This window comes from Chrysochloris asiatica, unplaced genomic scaffold, assembly GCF_000296735.1.
Source record: "Chrysochloris asiatica unplaced genomic scaffold, ChrAsi1.0 scaffold00071, whole genome shotgun sequence".
Taxonomy (NCBI): Eukaryota; Metazoa; Chordata; class Mammalia; order Afrosoricida; family Chrysochloridae; genus Chrysochloris; species Chrysochloris asiatica.
The window spans coordinates 3,975,951-3,994,875 of NW_006408589.1; positions in this window are offsets into that span (position 1 = coordinate 3,975,951).

Sequence of the window (18,925 nt, forward strand, 5' to 3'; positions counted from 1 at the left end):
AAAAAAAAAAATCAGTTGGAGTCCTCTACATTAACAAACAGTACTCTGAAAAAGATATCTAGAAAACAATACCATTTACAATACCTACCAAGAAGATGAAATACTTACATATAAACCTAACTAGTGATACAAAATATTTATACAAGGAAAACTATAAAACACCAATACAAGAAACCAAAAGAGGCCTACATTAATGGAAGAGCATGCCATACTCATTGATAGAAAGACTTACATTGTGAAAATGTTAATACTACCCCAAATGGTATATAAATATAATGAAATCCTGATCCAGATTCCATTAGCATTCTTTAAAAAGAAAAATTAATTACCAATTTTATATGGAAAGGAAAGAGACATCAGGAAAGCAAAGCTCTATTAAAGAAGAAAAACAAAATAAGAGGCCTCAAATTTCCTGATCTCAAAATCTGCTACACATCTGCAGTAGTCAAAACAGCCTACCACGGGTACAATGACAAATACATAGACGAAAGTAACAGAATTGAAAACTCAGAAGTAAATCCATCCACCTATGGACAATTGATCTATTATAAAGGGCAAAAATCCATTCAGTGAGGAAATGATACTTTTCTTAGTAATGATAATAGAAAAACTGGATATTCATTTGCAGAAAAATGAAACAAAATTCATACCTCACACTATGTACAAAAATGAATTCAAGATAGATCAAAGACCTAAATGTATAATTAAAACGATTAAGATCATCAAAGAAAAATATAAGAGAAAATTTAGGGGCCCTAATTTATGGCATAAATAGGCCATCAAACATAATTGAAATGCACAATTTCAACACCAGAAGGTAAGTTAGATGACTGAAGCTTCCTAAAAATAAAACACTTATGTGTAGCAAAGAGTTTTTCAAGAGTAAAAAGAGAATCTAGAGTTTGGACAAAGTTATTGATAGTGACATTTCTGACAAGGAACTAATCTCTAAAATTTATAGAGAATTTCAACACCTCAACAGCAAAAAAGCAAACAATTCAATTAAAAAATGTGCAGAGGACATGAGCAGACACTTCACCAAAGAAGAAGCAGATCAAAACAAAAATGCAATATCATCTCGCCCCATAAATAACAGAAAAGTTCCAAAAAAGCAGAAAACAACAAATGCTGGCAAGAGTGTGGAGAGATTGGAATGCTCATACACTGTTGTTGAGACTGGAAAATGCAACTGCTATGAAAAATGGTATGATAACAAGTCGGAAATTAAGATACCAGATGATCCAGCAATCCTACCAATAGGTACAGATCCTAGAGAAACAAGAGTCATATTATGAATAGATATATGCACATCTGTGTTTTCGTGGACAATTTACTGGACCAGGATTCTCAGTGCTTTGGCACTTAAGATATAGTAATCCCCCATGATGAGAATTTATACAATGTAATCAACCCCATGATGAGATCTGCTATGAGCAGCCAATCAATTGAAAGGACATTTCCTTGAGAATGTGGCCTGCTTCCAATATATTGGACACTCGGGCAAAGCTTGCTTACTTTTTGATGGGTGTAGATCTTACATTTAGATTGTCATCTAACCTCCAGTTCTTTGGACTTCAACTAGTTGCTTGCTGTTTTGACAGCCAATCCTTGGAGTCATCAATAGCCTGCTATCTTACCTGCCTGATTTGACCAATTGCTCTATGACCGAACAATCTTGAATTCATCATCCCTGTAGCTACATGAGTCAGAAACCTCCAGTCTAACATCTGACCCATGATCTTAGATATCTCCCACCTCTACAACTGTTTGAACTATTTCCTTGATATAAACCTCTCTTTATATACACCTAAATAACCCTCACTGATTTTGCTTCTCTAGAGAACTCAGCTGAAGCCAGTGCGCATATTCATCACTGCATTATTCACAATAGCAAAAAGATGGAAACAAGCTAAGTGACCATCAATTAATGAATGGGTAAACGACTATAGCATATAAATACAGTGGAATACTAAACAGTGTTAGAGAATGATGATGACTAAAAAACATCTCATACTATGGATGAACCTGGAGGATATTATGCTGAGTGAAATAAGTCAATCACAAAAGAACAGATGTTGTATGAGACCACTATAATAATAAGTTGAGAAAGGGTTTTCACACAGAAGGAAACACCCTTTGAAGGTTACTAGGGATGGAAAGGGAAAGAAGTTAAGATCACTAACTAAAGAGGAGACATATATTAAATTGGGTGAAGGAAAAGGTGATATACAATAAAGGGGAAGTCAATACAATATGATCAAGGCAAAGAAACAAATTGTGAGATTGTTGTTGTTGTTTTAAGTGCTGTTGAGTCGGTTCCAACTTGTAGAGACCCCATATAGGTTTTCCAAGGAGTCACTGGTGAGATTGAACCACCAACCATGTGGTCCAAACTGACCTTGGGGTCCAGTGCTTATCTGCAATACCACAAAAGAAAATATTATTACATACAAAACCCTGCAGTAACAGTAATAACTAACAGTCTATAAATTGATACCAGGTAGATATGCAAACTGAACAGGTGTGGGAAAGCAAGTGGTACTACATCTACGATTAGAGATAAGTTTGGTGGTGGTGGTTATGTGCTGTGGAGTTGGCTCTGACTCAGTGACCCTGTACACGGTTTCTGAGGCTGTAAATCTTTACGGGAGCAGAATGCCTCATCTTTCTCCCGTGGAACAGCTGGTAGTTCCAAACTGCTGACCTTGTGGTTCACAGCCCAATTCATCACCACTATGCTGCCAGAGCTCCTTAAGAGATAAGTTTGGCAGATGCTATTTCTACTTATAAATTTGTATTACTGCAAATACATCCTTGTGTATAGTAGAGCTTACAAAGCACAATGTTATGAAAACTTCTTCTTGTTGTTAAGTGCCATCGAGTCATTTTTGACTCACAGTGACCCTATGTACTACAAAACGAAACCAACCGGTGCTGCCCCATCCTCCCAATTGCTGTGATGCTTGAGCCCAAAACCAAAATCCTTGCAAGAATGAGTCACTGTGCTTGGAAGGTTAGGGCCATATTCTTGGGGAACATCTAGGTCAATTGGCATCACACAATCCACAAAGACATTGATGCGCATCCTACTTTGGTGAGTAGTGACTGGGGTCTATAAGCTTGTGGGAAGCCATTTAAAATGCAACTATTGGTCTCTCCCTGTACAGAGAAATAAAGGGTGAAGAAAATCAAAGACAGATGAACCTCAGTTTCTACTGTCTTGAGACCAGAAGAATAAGATGATGCCTAGCTACTAAAACCAACCGCTCTGATTAAGATCACAGTAGAAAGTTTTGGGTGAATGGAAAGGAAAATACAGAGCAAAATTCAAATTCATAAAAAAGAACAGACATACTAGTCTAATAGATCCTATAGAACTCCCAAGGTTATGGCCCTTAGACACACTTCAAACCTGGAACTGAACCCACCTATGGAGATCAATGAAGCCAAACAATGGACAAATCTATAAAGTGAACAAATGATACCTTTGAGAAACAGAATCTTCAGAGCAATCAACCTTATGAGACCAGAATAGCAGCATTTACCTAAAAACAAAGCTCTGAAGGCAAGGAGGGGCAGGAAAGAAGGACAAAGAGAAGTGGGGAATCCAGAGAGGAATGGGACAAGTGCTGTTGTATTAGAGGGACTGCAACTAATGTCACAAAACAAAAAATCCATAAATTGTTGAACAGGAAAATAATTGGCTCTATAACCTTTTACTCAAAGGAGCTCTGGTAGTGTAGTGGTTACGAACCGAGCTGCGAACCTCAAGGTCAGCAGTTTGAAACTACCAGCTATTCCGCGGTAGAAAGATGAGGCTTTCTGCTCCTGTAAAGATTTACAGCCTCGGAAACCCTGTGCAGGGGCACTGTGAGTCGGAACCGACTCCACGGCACATAACAACAACAACAACATAACCTTTTACTCAAGCCATACTAAATTTTAAAAACAATAATCAGAATGTGGAATATGTGAAGTATGAATCTAGGAAAATTGGAAGTCAATGAAACGCAATGCATAAAGAATACTACCCTGGGCCTTCAGGAGCTGAACTGAAATGGTAGTATCAATTTTGAATCGAACAATCATATCTGCTATACCAGGAATTATAAACTTAAGAGGAATTGCATTGAATTCATCATCACAAAAGAACATTGCAAAATTTATCCTGAAGTACAATGCTGTCAGTGATGAAAAATATCCATATAACTATAGGGATGATCAGTTAATACAGCTATTATTCAAATTTACACACCTACCACTAGTGTCAAAGAAATTTACCAATGTCTGCTGTCTAAGGTTGATTAAACATGCTATCAAGATGCATTGCTAATTACTGAAGACTGGCATGTGACAATCAGAAACAAAGAAAGATCGGTAGTTGGGAAACATGGCTTTGGTAATCGAAACAACACTAGAGATTGCATGACAGAATTTTGCAAGACCAATGACTTAGTCATTCCAAATACCTTTTTGCAACAACATAAATGGTGACTATACACATAGACCTTGCCAGATGGAATACACAGGAATCAAATCAACTGCATCTGTGTAAAGAGACAATGGTGAAATTTATATCAGCAGCCAAAGCCTGTGTTTGCCACATTGTGTAATGGATAATAACTTCTTCTCATGGGATATTTTTCTTATTGATAGAACTTTCCTAGGTTTGCCTACTTCCACTGCTCTCAGCTTATTATAACTTGTTGCCACTGGAAAACTTTTGGTGTCCCTGTCTCCTGGCCCTCAGGGCAAATATACCCAGTGATGACCCAACATCTTCTTGGAAACTTCCTAGCAGCTAATCAGGCCCACACGCTTTGGAAGCCCTATAAAGGGTTGTTGTGAGTCAGAACCTATTTAACTGTGCTTAACAACAGCAACGCTACACCCATAGGAGTGAATGCTGAAGGCAAATAAGCCCGTATGGTCTGTGTCAAGTCAAGTTCTGAAGTCACCAAGAGAGACACAACTAATGTAGACACTGGTTGGAAAAATGGTTTATGTACACAGAGAAGGGAAGGTCACAATCAGTTCCATATGTGGGTGTTAATCTCCCATGGCCAGTGAGTCTAACTGTGCAGCCAATGCAGGATTGGTGGTCTGCATGCACCACCACCACCACCACCGCCTTTGTATCGTAGGTGAAGAGCCTCATTTCCTCCTTGCCAGGAACAATATAACAGTAGGATTAGACAGGTGCTATGGGATGTACCTAGGTGCTCTGATCCCATGCAAATGACCTAGTTAGAAGTCCAGGCCTTTCTCCTTTAAACTGCTGTGAAAGCTGCCTGATGCGTGGACACTTTGAATTACTAAAATGTAGCATTTCAGAAGTCCTTGCTATGTATGGAGTTTTGGTGTGGCACTGTGGGTTATAATGCACCAGATTGCAAAGTCATTTGAATGGCAAGGTTGGCAGTTCAACTCACCAGTAGCTCCTCAGAAACCCTATACAGGGTCGCTATGGGTCAGAACCGACTTGACGGCACTTAACAACAACAACAAATATGATGTACTCAGGAGTCCTGATATGGCACTGTGGGATAATGCACTGGGACCACATGGTCAGTTTGAACCACAGGGTCAGTGGATCAAATTCACCAGCCACTCCTCAGAAATCCAATACAGGGTCTCTATGAGTTGGAACCAACTTGAAGGCACTTAACAAAAACAGCAACAACAATATGACATCCTTAAGCAGTACACAGAAGCTTTACTGGGTACCCAGAACTGACAAAGAAGAAGAAACTAGGATGGGAGAGGCTTAATACCAAGCCTTCATTATCAGGGAGGGTTCTGGGTCCAAGGTTCTGATTACTGGGTGAGAGTAGGAACGATAAGCCTCTCTCCCTTAGTCAGGACGCCTTCAGTGTTTCATACTCACTGTCTGGGATAAATCCTGGCTCAGCCACTTGTTACCCTTGGTACCTTGTCCAAGTTCAGTTTCCTCTTCTCTAAGTTGTGGTTAAGTGCCGTTTATATATAGCGACCCTGTATAGTGTCTCCAAGGAGCAGCTGGTGACCTTGAATCACCGACCTTGTGGTTCAAAGCAACTCTGCAGTCCAGTGCATTAGCCCACAGGGCCACGCCAGGGAGTAGTAATACAATCTACTTTAGAGATCATCTGAAGAACAGATTTGATACATTAAATACTAAAGACAGAAGACCAGAAGAGTTGTGGGATGATGTCAAGAACATCAGACATGAAGAAAGCAAAAAGTCATTAAGAAGACAAGAAAGAAGAAAAAGGTCAAAATGGATGCCAGAAGAGACGCTGAAACTTGCTCTCCAGCGTAGAGATGCTAAGGCAAATGGAAGAAATGAGGAGGTCCAAGAGCTGAACAGAAAATTTCAAAGATCAGCTTGAGAAGATAAAGCCAAATATTACAACAAAATGTGCAAAGATCTGGAATTAGAAAACCAAAAAGGAAGAACACTCTTAGTATTTCTCAAGCTGGGGGAACTGAAGAAAAAATTCAAAACTCAACTTTGGTTACTGAAGGATTCTCTGGCCAAATTATTGAATGATGCAAAAAGCATCTAAAGAAGGAATACACAGTCACTGTACCAAAAGGAAATGGTTAATATTCAACCGTTTCAAGAGGTAGCATATGATCAAGAGCCAATGATACTGAAGGAGGAAGTCTTAAGGTGCACTGAAGGAATTGGCAAAGAACAAAGCACCAGGAAGTGATGGAATACAAATTGAAATCTTTCAACACAGGAGGCACTCATTCATCTCTGCCAAGAAATTTGGAAGACGACTATCTGGCTGATTAATTGAAAGAGATCCATATTTGTGCCCAATCCAAAGAGCAGTGACCCAACAGAATATGGAAATCATAGGACAATATCTTTGATATCCCATGAGAGTAAAGTTTTGCTAAAGGTAATACAGAAACAGCTGCAAGCATACATTGACCTCCAGAGGTTCAAGCTGGATTCAGAAGAGGCCGTGCAATGAGGGATATCATTGCTGATATCTTGGCTGAAAGCAGAAAATATCAGAAAGATGTTTACCTATGCTTTATTGACTACACAAAGGTTTTCAATTGTGTGGATCATGACAAGCTATGGACAACATTGCGAAGTATAAGTATTCTGGAACATTTAATTGTGCTCATGAGGAATCTGTACCTCGACCAAGAGACAGTTGTTCGAACAGAGCATGGGAACACTGAATGGTTTAAAATTAAGAAAGGTATGTGACAGGCTTGTATTCTTTCACCATACTTATTCAACCTGTATTCTGAGCAAATAATCTGAGAAGCTGGGTTATTATATGAAGAAAAACATGGTATCAGGATTGGAGGAAGACTCATTAACAACCTGCTATATGCAGATGATACAACCTTGCTTGCTGAAAGTGAAGAGGACTTAAAAAATATTTACTGATAAAGATCAAATAGCACAGCATCAATGTAAAGAAAACAGAAGTCCTCACCACTGGACCAATAGACAGCATTCTTATCAACAGAGAAAAGATTGAAGTTGTCAAGGACTTCATTCTTCTTGGATCGACTATGAACACTCATGGAAGCAGCAGTCAAGAAATCAAACGACATATTGCATTAGGCAAATCTGCTGCACAAGACCTTTTTTAAAGTGTTGAAGAGCAGAGATGTCAGCTTGAGGACTAAGGTGTGCCTGACCCGAGCCATGGTATTTTCAATAACCTCATATGCATGTAAAAGCTGGACAGTGAATAAGGAAGACTGTAGAAGAATAGACGCTTTTGAGGTATGGTGTTGGAGGAGAATATTGGAAGTGCCATGGGCTGCCAAAAGACCCATCAGATCTGTGTTGGAAGAAGTGCAGCCAGAGTGCTCCTTGGAGGTCAGGATGGCCAGGCTTCGTCTCTCATACTTTGGACATATTGTCAGGAGCAACCAGTCACAAAAGAAGGATATCATGTTTGGTAAGGTGGAGGATCAGAGAGAAAAAAGGAAGACCCCAGCGATACGGATTGACAAAGTTGCAGCATCAATGGGCTCAAGCATGGCAACAATAGTAAGGTTGACTCAGGATCGATCAGGCAGTGTTTTGTTCTGCTGTGCATAAGGTCACTCTGGGTCGGTACTGACTTGATGGCACCTAACAACAACAATGTGAAAAGAAGTTAGCACATACAAAGAGCTTATCACAGGCCCTCTCACATAGTTGTTGTTACTGTTATTGCTCAGTGCTGTCGGGCTGATTCCAATCCATAGTAACTCTGTATAGAGTTTCCAAGGAGCAGTTAGTGAGTTTGAACCACTGACCTTGCAGTTCAAATGACTTTGCAGTCTGGCACATTAGCCCACAGCACCACACCAATACTCCATAGATAATAAGGACTTCTGAAATGCTCCATTTTAGTAATTCAAAGTGTGCACGCACCAGGCAGCTTTCATAGTAGCTTAGAGGAGAAAGGCCTGAATTACTAAGCAGGTCATTTGCATGGGATATTTCAGTGCTGGGACAGAATAGCATGTGGAACAACATTTAACCCACTGTGGTATACAGATGAGGCTTTCCTGAGAGACAGCATCGAGCTGACTCTTACGGGGTTGTTTTGGTTGCTAAGTGCCATCGAGTCTTTTCTGACTCATAGCGACCCTGTATAGGGTTTCTGAGGAGCTGCTGGTGAGCTCGAATCACCAACCTTGCGGTTCAAATTACCTTGCAGTCCAGCACATCAACCCCCAGCACCACACCAGGGTTCCTCTTAAAGGGTGACATGTACCATTACAGGCCTGTTTGCATGTTTTGTTATTCTGAAATTGCTTCTCATCAAGATGTATTTTCTCCAGCATCTTGAAGTCTTCTGAAGGGCATTCACCCTGCCTCATATCTTGGCTTCCCCGCTTCATTCCACCCTCAGGCCTAACATTACATTGCTCAGAGTGTGCTTTATTACACTTCTCTAAAGATTGATGTTTTCTTCTCTTGGAGAAAAAGAAGTAGGAAGGGGACAAGCTTTTATGGAACACTTTCTATGTGCCAGGTATTTCATTTGCATTATCTCTTTTAATCTACACGACAGCTCTGAGGTAACCATGCCAATGCCCCATTGTATGGATAGAAGACTGAGAAAAAAACCTAAAGTGACATAGCTAGAGGTAACACAGCTAGACCTGTTTTCAGGTCCACCTTATCACTAAACCTTTCCAAAAAGCCAAAATCACATTTCACATTGCGATGATATTTTAAAAAGAACATCACAGAAGGAAATTAGGTTGGACTATAGTGGTTTCTAAAGTCAGTTTCATCTAACTCAGTCCCGTGTTCTCTGTTTGATCATGTCTCATGTTAATCATCTATCTCTAATGCCAATGGTCAATCAATGTCCACATTAATGGGGCTCATTCCATGTGTCCAACAGTTATTATATTTGCCTCTCAGGGTCCCATTCATCAAGCTGAAATCCATTTGTTTACCTGGATTCCAACCCCTTTGGTCATTTCTAGCCTGGATGTGGCATAGCGCCTAACTTTTGGAAATGAGACCACTCCTCTTGGCAGCTTTTCCACGTTGGGCTTCCCAAGTTCATTCTCACTCATCACCTGCCAAACCAGGAACGTATACCTAGATGGGCAGAGCCTAGAGGTCAGTCCCAGCAGACCCAAGTCAATATTGCTGATGGTCCAAGACTTAATTTAGAAATTCCTCCTTGCCACCATGTACCTTGGCACTTACACTGTGGCTATCTTCCTGGCATGAAGATGACTGTCAAGGTTATATCCATTCTGACTAACACTTCTGTCTGCTCTGGGAGAGTATCTCTGGTGGGAGCAGCTTGTGTCCAGGTCCCAAGGCCTCAGGAATGTAATATTGGATTGTCCACAGGACACTAGTTTTCTTTGTAGTCTGCAGAGACCTGGAGAGAACTTTCTGCTTCTCACATGTCAATCCTCAACACCACAGCCTCTGCTGGCCCATGTTTCCTATCAATCAAAACACACCATAGAAAGGAATGAAGTTCTTGCACATGCTACAATCATGGATGAACCTCAAAAACATGCTAAGTGAAAAAAATCCCAGACACTAAAGGTCACATGTTGCATGATTTCATTTATATGAAATGTTCAGAATAGGTAAATCCATAAAGAGAGAAAACAGGCTGGTGATTGACAGGTACTTAGAAGCAAGAGGAATACAGAGTGATTGATTAATGAGTTTGAGTTGACTTTTGGATAAAAAGATTTGAAACTTCACAGAAGTGATGGTTGAACAATACTTGAATACTGCTAACTGCCACTGAGTTGTACACCTTGAAATTACTAATTTTTTATTTATTAAAAACAATAAAGGCTTGAATCTTTGCAGAAAGTTATCTGAGGTAACTTACACATCAGAACACAATATAAGCACAGTAAGAAATCAGAGCAAAGGGAAAATAAAGGTAAGAAAGGCAAATGAATCCTGAGTGTGGTTCATGAACGCTGCAAGCCATTTGCTCTCCTATGGTTGCAAGAGAGGTTTTCAAATTTGCCTGAGCTTCCCAGCAGCCAAAGCAAAATGGAAACCATGAGCTCTTCCAAGATTTGCAGTGCAATCAGTGGAATGTGTGGATGTTCATAAAATGCTCTATTGAAGATGGAAAGAATATTCTCCCAACCATGCTTCAAGGGTCCCCTGTGAAGTATTGGGATGTGGGATCCCAATGAGGGTGGGGTCTCCTGGAGTGCTTCTCAGCCTGGCCACTCACACAGCCAGGTCCAAACACGAGTCCCTGTTCACAAGAAGCATGTTAGCACAGGCCTATGAAGGAAACAATCTCATTGAGAACAGGGTGGAACTCCAGAAAGAAATTAGAAGTTTGGCCAGAGGGTTTACCATCCAACAGCTAATATTTGATGGTCACCTATTGCTGTGCATGTCTCTTTTCAGGCCCTGGGAATACAATGGTAAGCAAAGCAAACTTGATGAAGCTTATACTGCAGCATAGGGGGAATTAGACATTCTTTTTTAAAATTATATGAATACTTCATTGCTAATGGGCATATATAAATATGAATTGACTGATGTTCAGATTGATTTAATTGCTGGCTGCATTGTAGTCATTTTGTCAAAACATTTCTGTGTTGTATATTGGTGTCCTTAGACAGTTTTCAAGCAGCCAAACAAGTCTTGAGTAATGCGACTCTTCAAGGCAGCAGGAATGACTTCTAGTGGTGTAAAGGAGTTCCACAAGGGCACTGGATGCGGTCATCTCACAGTGTCCAGTTTCTGACAATGTTAATGTGGTTTGTTGTTGTTGTTGGCAAGTGCCATTGAGTCAGTTCCAACTCATAGTGACCTTATAGAGGGTTTCTGAAGAATGGCTGATGGGTTTGAAGCACCAAGCTTATGGTTAGCAGCCCAGTGCTTATCCTAAAGCATAACACCAGGATCCCTAATGTGGCTTAGTGTGTTGGAAACCACAGGAAGCATAGTGAGTAGATAACAAGGGTATTTGGAGGAAGGCTTCCCCTAAAGAAGTGGCATTTAAGGAGATTCTGAAGGAAGACCAGCAGAGAAGGGAAGGCTTCCTTCCAGACAGGCAAGAGAACATATGCAAAGATCTTGAGGTAGAAGGGAGGAGCCAAGAGAGCATCAGGAAATGAAAATGTCATCAAGGTGCAGAAAGAGACAGCGAGAGTGGAGGAAGAAGAGGCAGGGTGGACAGAAGCCAGATCATAGTGGACTCTGGGAGAAGAGAGGGATGTGTGGACCCAGCTGGACTTCTGGAGTGTGGAGGGTCAGGAGAAGATGGCCACCAGAATAATGAAGAGAGGTGGTTCCAAGGACTGAGGGATGTTGGGATATTGGTCTATGCATTTGGCCCCAGATGCAAGGAAGGACATTTCAGAATGCATGAGGACATTGTCCTACTGGTAATATTGCCTGGAGAGTTCTAAATCTTCCTGGGACCTGGGGAGACTTTCCTGGGTATGTCCCTAAAGATCATTAGCATGTGTGCCCAAAGTGATGCTAATTTTTCTTCACTGTTTACCTCCCATATCTAAAGGAACTTTCCTCACATCCCAGGAAATCTGGAGCAGGCGGTTGACTTCCGTAGCAGCCATTGATTGAGCATTTGATACGTGCTGTATCCTTTTTTGTTATTGTTGCTAGCTGCTGCTGAGTTGACTTGACTCATAGCAATCTTATTTACAACAGAATGAAATGCTGCCCCATCCTGCATCATCCTCATGACTACTGACAGGTCTGAGTTCATTGTCATGGTCATTGTGCCAACCCATTTCACTGAGGGTCTCCCTTGCCCTTGTTGACCTTCTACTTCACCAAACAGGATGTCTCTCTAGTGATTGATCCCCTCCTGATGACATGTCCAAAGCAAGTGAATCAGACCACATTCTGTTGTAACTTATAAGATTTTCATTTAACTTACATAAGTTTCAGAAGTAGATCACCAGGCCTTTCTTCCTAGTCTGTCTGAGACCCTTTAGCTATCACAAATGTCATGTGTGAGAGGCATTATTAGCCAGTTTACAGAGAAGTGTTTCATTATGGTGACTCAGTTTGTTGTTAAGTGTCGTTAAGTCATTATAGTATAGGATTTCCAAGGTGGGTTTGAACCACCAACCTTGTGGTTAGCAGTCCAGTGATTATGCTACAGGGCCACACAAATCAGGATCTGAACCTAGATCTTCTTGACCCCTCCAACTGCTACCTTTTCAACCATAATTCACTGCCTAATGTCCTAGTAGCGTAGTGGTTATGAATCGGGCTGTGAACCGCAAGGTCAGCAGTTCGAAACTACCAGCTGTTCCATGGGGAAAAGATGAGGCTTTCTGCTCCCGTAAAGATTTACAGTCTCAGAAATCCTGTATGAGTCGGAACCAACTCCATGGCACATAACAACAACTATGTCCTGGTGTGGCACTGTAGGATAAGCAATGAACCGCAAGGTCATTTTGAACCACAAAGGTCAGAAATTCAAACTCACCAGCCACGCCTCAGAAACCCTATACAGAATCATAATGAGTCAGAATCTACTCAACAGCACTTAACAACGAGTGCTCCTGCGGTCACCCACATGTGTCAAAAGGGATCTCAGATTTTGAACTCATCTATGCCTCCAACCAACAGGGAGACCTTAAGAGAGGCATTGATATTCTATGTCCTTTTTGTTTTGTTTTAAATAAAGGAGTAGTCTAATTTAGAATTTACAAAATACAATCCATTGAGAGTCTCCATGAGAAATAAACCTGGACAAATCCACTGAGGAAACCTTGTATATTCAATCTCCATCTTAGTGACTTACAGTGCACTCAAGGCTCTGAAAAATCAGGCAGTTCAGAAACTTGTTCAACCTTGTATTGTTTGACATTCTCCACACCATGGGATCCTTTTGGGGTATATCATTCCCAAGCCCACTTTAGGAACCACTAGACTTGAAGGTTCAAGCACTAAATTGCTATCTTTTATGGTCATGTTAGGCTCTGGGTCAAGAGAAATGAATCCTATCATCATAAGTTAGTTCTTCCTCAGGAAGGTGAGATCAACATGTCTACAGTGAATTATAGCAACATGTGGTAAGTGCCTAGCCTGGGGCCAAAGGGTAGACACTTTTTGGACAAATGAAGGCTGGAACAGATGTTCGAGGAGAGGACTGAGATAACCTAGGAGAAGTAGCAGAGCACCCTGTGTGGGTGGGAAGGCGTGGGGTGTTCAGAGAGAGGTCACCAAGCAGGGTCTTGAAGAATGGGCCAAATAGAGGAGTAGAGGAAGAGAGATTTGCAAACAGTTTAGCCAAGGCACAGAATGTTCAAGAAAAGTTGAGTAATTTAACAAAGCTGAATGAGAGAGGGGAAACATGATGTGAGGATTAATTAGGGTTCTCTGAGACCACATCCTGTCCTGAAAGCTGATGAGTTTATCATACGAAGACCCTGACTGTTTTTTCCCTTCTTGTCTATGAGACATCAAGAATTCCTGATCTAGATTTTCTGATCACACTCTGATCATGGTCTCTCCACTTCTGGCTTACAGCTTGGCTGTGTGACCCCTTGGAAACCACTCAGTCAAACTGCAATCCAGAAAAAGTGGAAAGACCATGAAAAGGGAGTAAAAGCCAGCCCTGAATTTACTCTCCAGTTTGTCCTGCCTAGACTTCCAAAGGTTATTTGAGATTCTGCTTATTAGGAAGACTTCAAGCTGTAAGGAAGAGAAAATCTGAGTAAAGTGCCAAACATATAGGTGTCTGTTTTTTCTAACCCCATGGGTCCATCTGGAGATAGGGTGCTGGCTGTAATTCAGCAGCTCAATGATGACAGGGATGATGTCTTTGGAATTCTATTCACCTTATCTTGGTTGCAAGATGGTGGCTGTAATTTGTCAATGCTATGTCAATGCTCAAAGGAAAGGAAGGATGTGCCACTTTGTCAAGAAAGTCAGTAAGCTCCCAAAGCTAGCTCATTTGTTTGCATGTCTCGTCTCATTTGCCATAACGTGTTAATGATCATCCCTAGTTGCAAGGGAGTCTGTGAAGTGAGTATATAACCCAGAACTGGGTGCATTGCTGTCATGAACAAAATGAGAGCCCTGTCTGCAAGGACAGGGGAAATAAGTAACACATCAGTCATAACAGAGTCTCCCAACCATCGGCAATGCAATTCTCCTGCCCTCTTGAATGGAAACCTTGGTGGTGTAGGTCAAAGACAGAGTTACCTTTACCAGTTGCCATTGAGTTGATCCTGACTCATGGAGAATCCATGTGTGTCAGAGTAGAACTGTGCTCCATAGGGTTTCCCATGGCTAGTTTTACAGAAGTAGATCACCAGTCCTTTTTCTTTTGAGACAGCTTTGGATGGACTTCCAAACTTTTGCTTACCATGAAGTGTGTTAATTGCTTGTACCACTCAAGACAGAGTTAAGCCCCCACAAAATGATTGCTTTTTGGACACTTCTTCAAGCCACTTAAGGTTATGCAAAAAGAACTTTACTGTTTGAATGACTTAAATGGATTCTGTGGGAATTTAAGGATTTTCTTTTTCTTTTATTTTTTAGGCCTCAGAAAAAAGACACAACCAATTATAGGCCTTAAACATAATACACAGGAAACTCTAAGCAGGGTACTTTGAGTACAGGACTGCTTGTGCTCTCAGGGATGTGAGACTGTCTCTCAGCACAAGCTGGAAGTCAGCAACATCTTTACAATCTCTCACAATCCCTTGGGATGGGGTGGAGAGAGAACTTTTTGCTTCATTTGAGAAAAGGTTAGAGACATTTAAAAGGAAGGTTCAAAATAGAGACACAGGATGAGAGGCAGAAAGACCACGGAGTGCCTGATGGGTGTAAAATTATAGCCATGTCTTGCTTTGATTTTTGCCTTTCTGCTTCCTAAAATATACTTTAATTAATAATGAAGGTTTGGTTCCTCACTTTCACTAACCCTTCCAACTGGAGTCTTGTTGTGTTAGCTGTCATTGAAAAAAAGGCTCCTGACTCTCGGTGACCCCATACACGACAGGGTCAGAAGTAGACAGCCAGGACTTCCTATCTGGTTTAAAAGGTGAGATAGTAATGACTACTCTATGCCAAGGAGTCCTGGTGTGGCACCTTAGGAAAAGCGCTCGACCTCATGGTCGGTTTAAACGGCAAAGTTGGCAGTTCAAACTCATCAGCCGCTCCTTGGAAACCCTATACAGGGTCGCTGTGATTCAGAACAGACTCAATGGCACTTAATAACAACAACAACTCTTTGCCAAACACTTATTGTTATAGGTCAAGTATGTTGCTAAATTCTTTTTATGGTTCATTTTATTGGAACTCACAGCTGCCTTGAATATTAAGAGCTATTAACATCCTATTTTACAGATGAGAAAAGTGAGGCTTAGAGAGGCAAATCAACTTATCCAAGGGATTAGAACAATTGGGGCTATCCTCTATCAAGTGTCAAACTCCTAACCACCATACCAAACAGCACTTGCTAGCTTCTATTCAAACCTACAACATTACATCTGCTCACAACAATGATGAAAGACTGAGAGGTGGACAAATGTTTGGGGACAGCCAACTCCTAGCCTGCAACAGGTGCTTGCAGGAAGGTGGGACCCCTACTTTCCTGATCAGCTCTGTCTCATAGTGCCCAGAGTCATGGGCTGCATGATGTCTTCATCCAGGAGATGGGCTAAAGACAAAGGAACTAATGTCAGCGGAGTTGCAGCTCCAGGCAGGCCCCATTCTCACTCATTGCTGTCAAGTTGATTCTGACTCATAGTGACCCTTTAGGACAGTGTTTCCAAGATTGCAAACCTTTACGGAAGTAAACTATCACATCTTTCTTCTGCGGAGGAGCTGGTTGTTTCAAACCACTGACATTCCAATGATCAGCCAACTGCTTCACCTCTGTGCCATCAAGCTCAAGGCTCCATTCTTGTTGTTAGGTACCGTTGAATTGGTTTCTAGTCCTAGTGACCCTATGCACTATAGAACGAAACATTGCCCAGTCCTCCCTCATCCTCACTGTTGTTATGTTTGAGTCCATTGCCACCACTGTCACTGTATCAACCCATCTCGCTGGGGGATCTTCCTCTTTTTCACTGACCCTCCACCTTACCAAACATGAGATCCTTCTCCAGGAACTGGTTCCTCCTAACAATATGTCTGCAGTATGAGAGATGAAGTCTGGCCATCTTGGCTTTTAAGGAGCATTCTGATTGTACTTCTTCCAACACAGATTTCTTTGTTCTTCTGACAGTCTCTGATACTTTTAATATTCTTCTCCAGCACTAGAATTCATCAATTCTTCTCTGGTCTTCCTTATTCATTGTCCAACTTTCACATGCATATGAGGTGATTGAAATCCCCATGGCTTGGGTCAGTTGCACCTTAGTTCTCAAACTGACATCTTGATCCTCACAGCAGTTTAACAAAATGCCTAGGGAATGTACAGTAGAATGGCTGGCCCTTCAGTCCAGCAAATTTGAACCCTGCCAGCTGTATGATCTTGGGCAAGTCTCCTAACGCCTCTAAGTCTCATTTCCTTTTTATTGTTGTTGTTTAATAAAATGGTGCCTATGTTGAGTGGGAATCATGGGAATACTAAACTAAATAATTCTTGGAGGGAAAAAAAAAATAGCAGAATGCCTGGAATCCCTTAAGCTCTTGATCAAAGCAACTATTACGTCATCGTTACTCCATCAAATGATGCAAGTGGTTAATGCACCCAGCTGCTAGCTGAAAAGTTGGAGATTTGAATCTTCTCAGGCATCTCAGAAGAAAAGCCTGATGATCTACTTCTGATAAAATCAGCCACTGAAAAGCAGAGTTTCTATTCGGACCCATGGGGTCACCATGAGTCAGGGTTTTGTTATAGCTCCATTTTAAGGGCAAAGTACTTCATGTGGCGGATCCTGGACACATAGCTAGAAACTGGTAGAGCTGGGGATTTGAACCGGCTCTGTTCATGAGCCATGACACCTCCTTCAGTCAGAAGTGACCACAGAGTGTCTCTATCAGAGACACCTCTACATCAGAAAGAAGCAGCATGTGTTGCCAAGGAAGGATTTGTTCTTCCCTTTGAAGGCCAAAACCTCGAGGAATGGGCTCTGGGCAGGGCCAGGACCTGGACATAGGTGTGTCTGAACAAATGCACACTTTGCTCTCCTCAGGCAAAGTCCAAGGAGCCACCTCCTGGGGGCTGCAGAGGGGATAGTCAGATGACAGCATCCTCCAGAGACAGCACTGGGTCTAGCTCATATCTCCTGGAGGTGTCAGCATACCATAAAGCATACTTCCTGGCCCAGAGCAGTGGCTCCTAATTTTGTCTTGGGCCAAATTCTGGTTCAGAAACAGCCTCATGGGCCTGCCACTGGCTATTCCTGGGCAACTAGGTGGCATTCCAGCCTCCACCAGAAAACAGAGATATTCTCTAGGTCAAAGCAAACACACTTCCAGGACACTTCTCCTAAGTGCTTCTGCCTCCTTCAAATAGACCAAATTTTTTTCCTCCTTTGGGCACCAGAAAAGTACAGCGTGTATTACACAGAAACACAAACAACACGTACCAAGTGGCCAAAATGACTTGGTCCTGGATTTTTTCATAGGAGTTTTGAAATAGACTACCAGGGCACTTCCTCCTGAAGCAGCTGCCAGCATCTGCCCAGAAGGAGGCAGGGCCCAGAGGCAGCCAGTGCAGTGTTCTGGGACACTGAAGTGGAGACATGAGGCTGTGTGGCAAGTTGTACAAATCCGCATTCTGTGCACAAATCAAAGTCCTCTGCCACTGGGCTTCCATGTGTGATGTTCCCCTTCTGAAGGTCAGATGTCAGAAATGCCAATGTGGGACAGTCCTGGTCTCATCAACGAGATGGAGAAAGAGCAGAGGGTGGTGATAGAAAAAGCACCAGGTTGGGACAAGAAGGTCGGGATCCACAACCTGCTTGTCTCATTCTCTAGCTTTGGGTGACCACCACCCTTTTGTCAGTTTGCTGCAATGTCCTGCTCCCATGTTGCTATGATGCTTGAAGATATGCCACCAGTATTTCAAATAGCTGGATACCTGGGTGACAAATGGTTCAACACTTGACTACTAGACAAAATGTTGGCAATTCAAACCCAACTAGAGGGTGCTTTGGAAAAGGTCGCAGCCTTGAAAACCCTACAGAACAGTTCTCCTCTGCACACATAGAGTCACTATGAGTTGGAAATGACTTGACAGCTACTAACCAAACAATAATATGAATGTTTCACATACCAGTAGTGTCCATCCGAGTCAGATTAGCCAATAATCAAGGTAAGCATGGGCCTGAAAAATGTTTGCCTTGCTTATTGAGTAATCTTCCCCTGTGATCATTCATGATGATCAGGTTTCAGTGAAGCTTCCAGACTATTGTTGTTTTTGTTAGGTGCCATCAAGTCGGTACCGACCCATAGCAACCTTATGCATAGCAGAACGAAACACTGCCTGATCCTGGGCCAACCTCACTA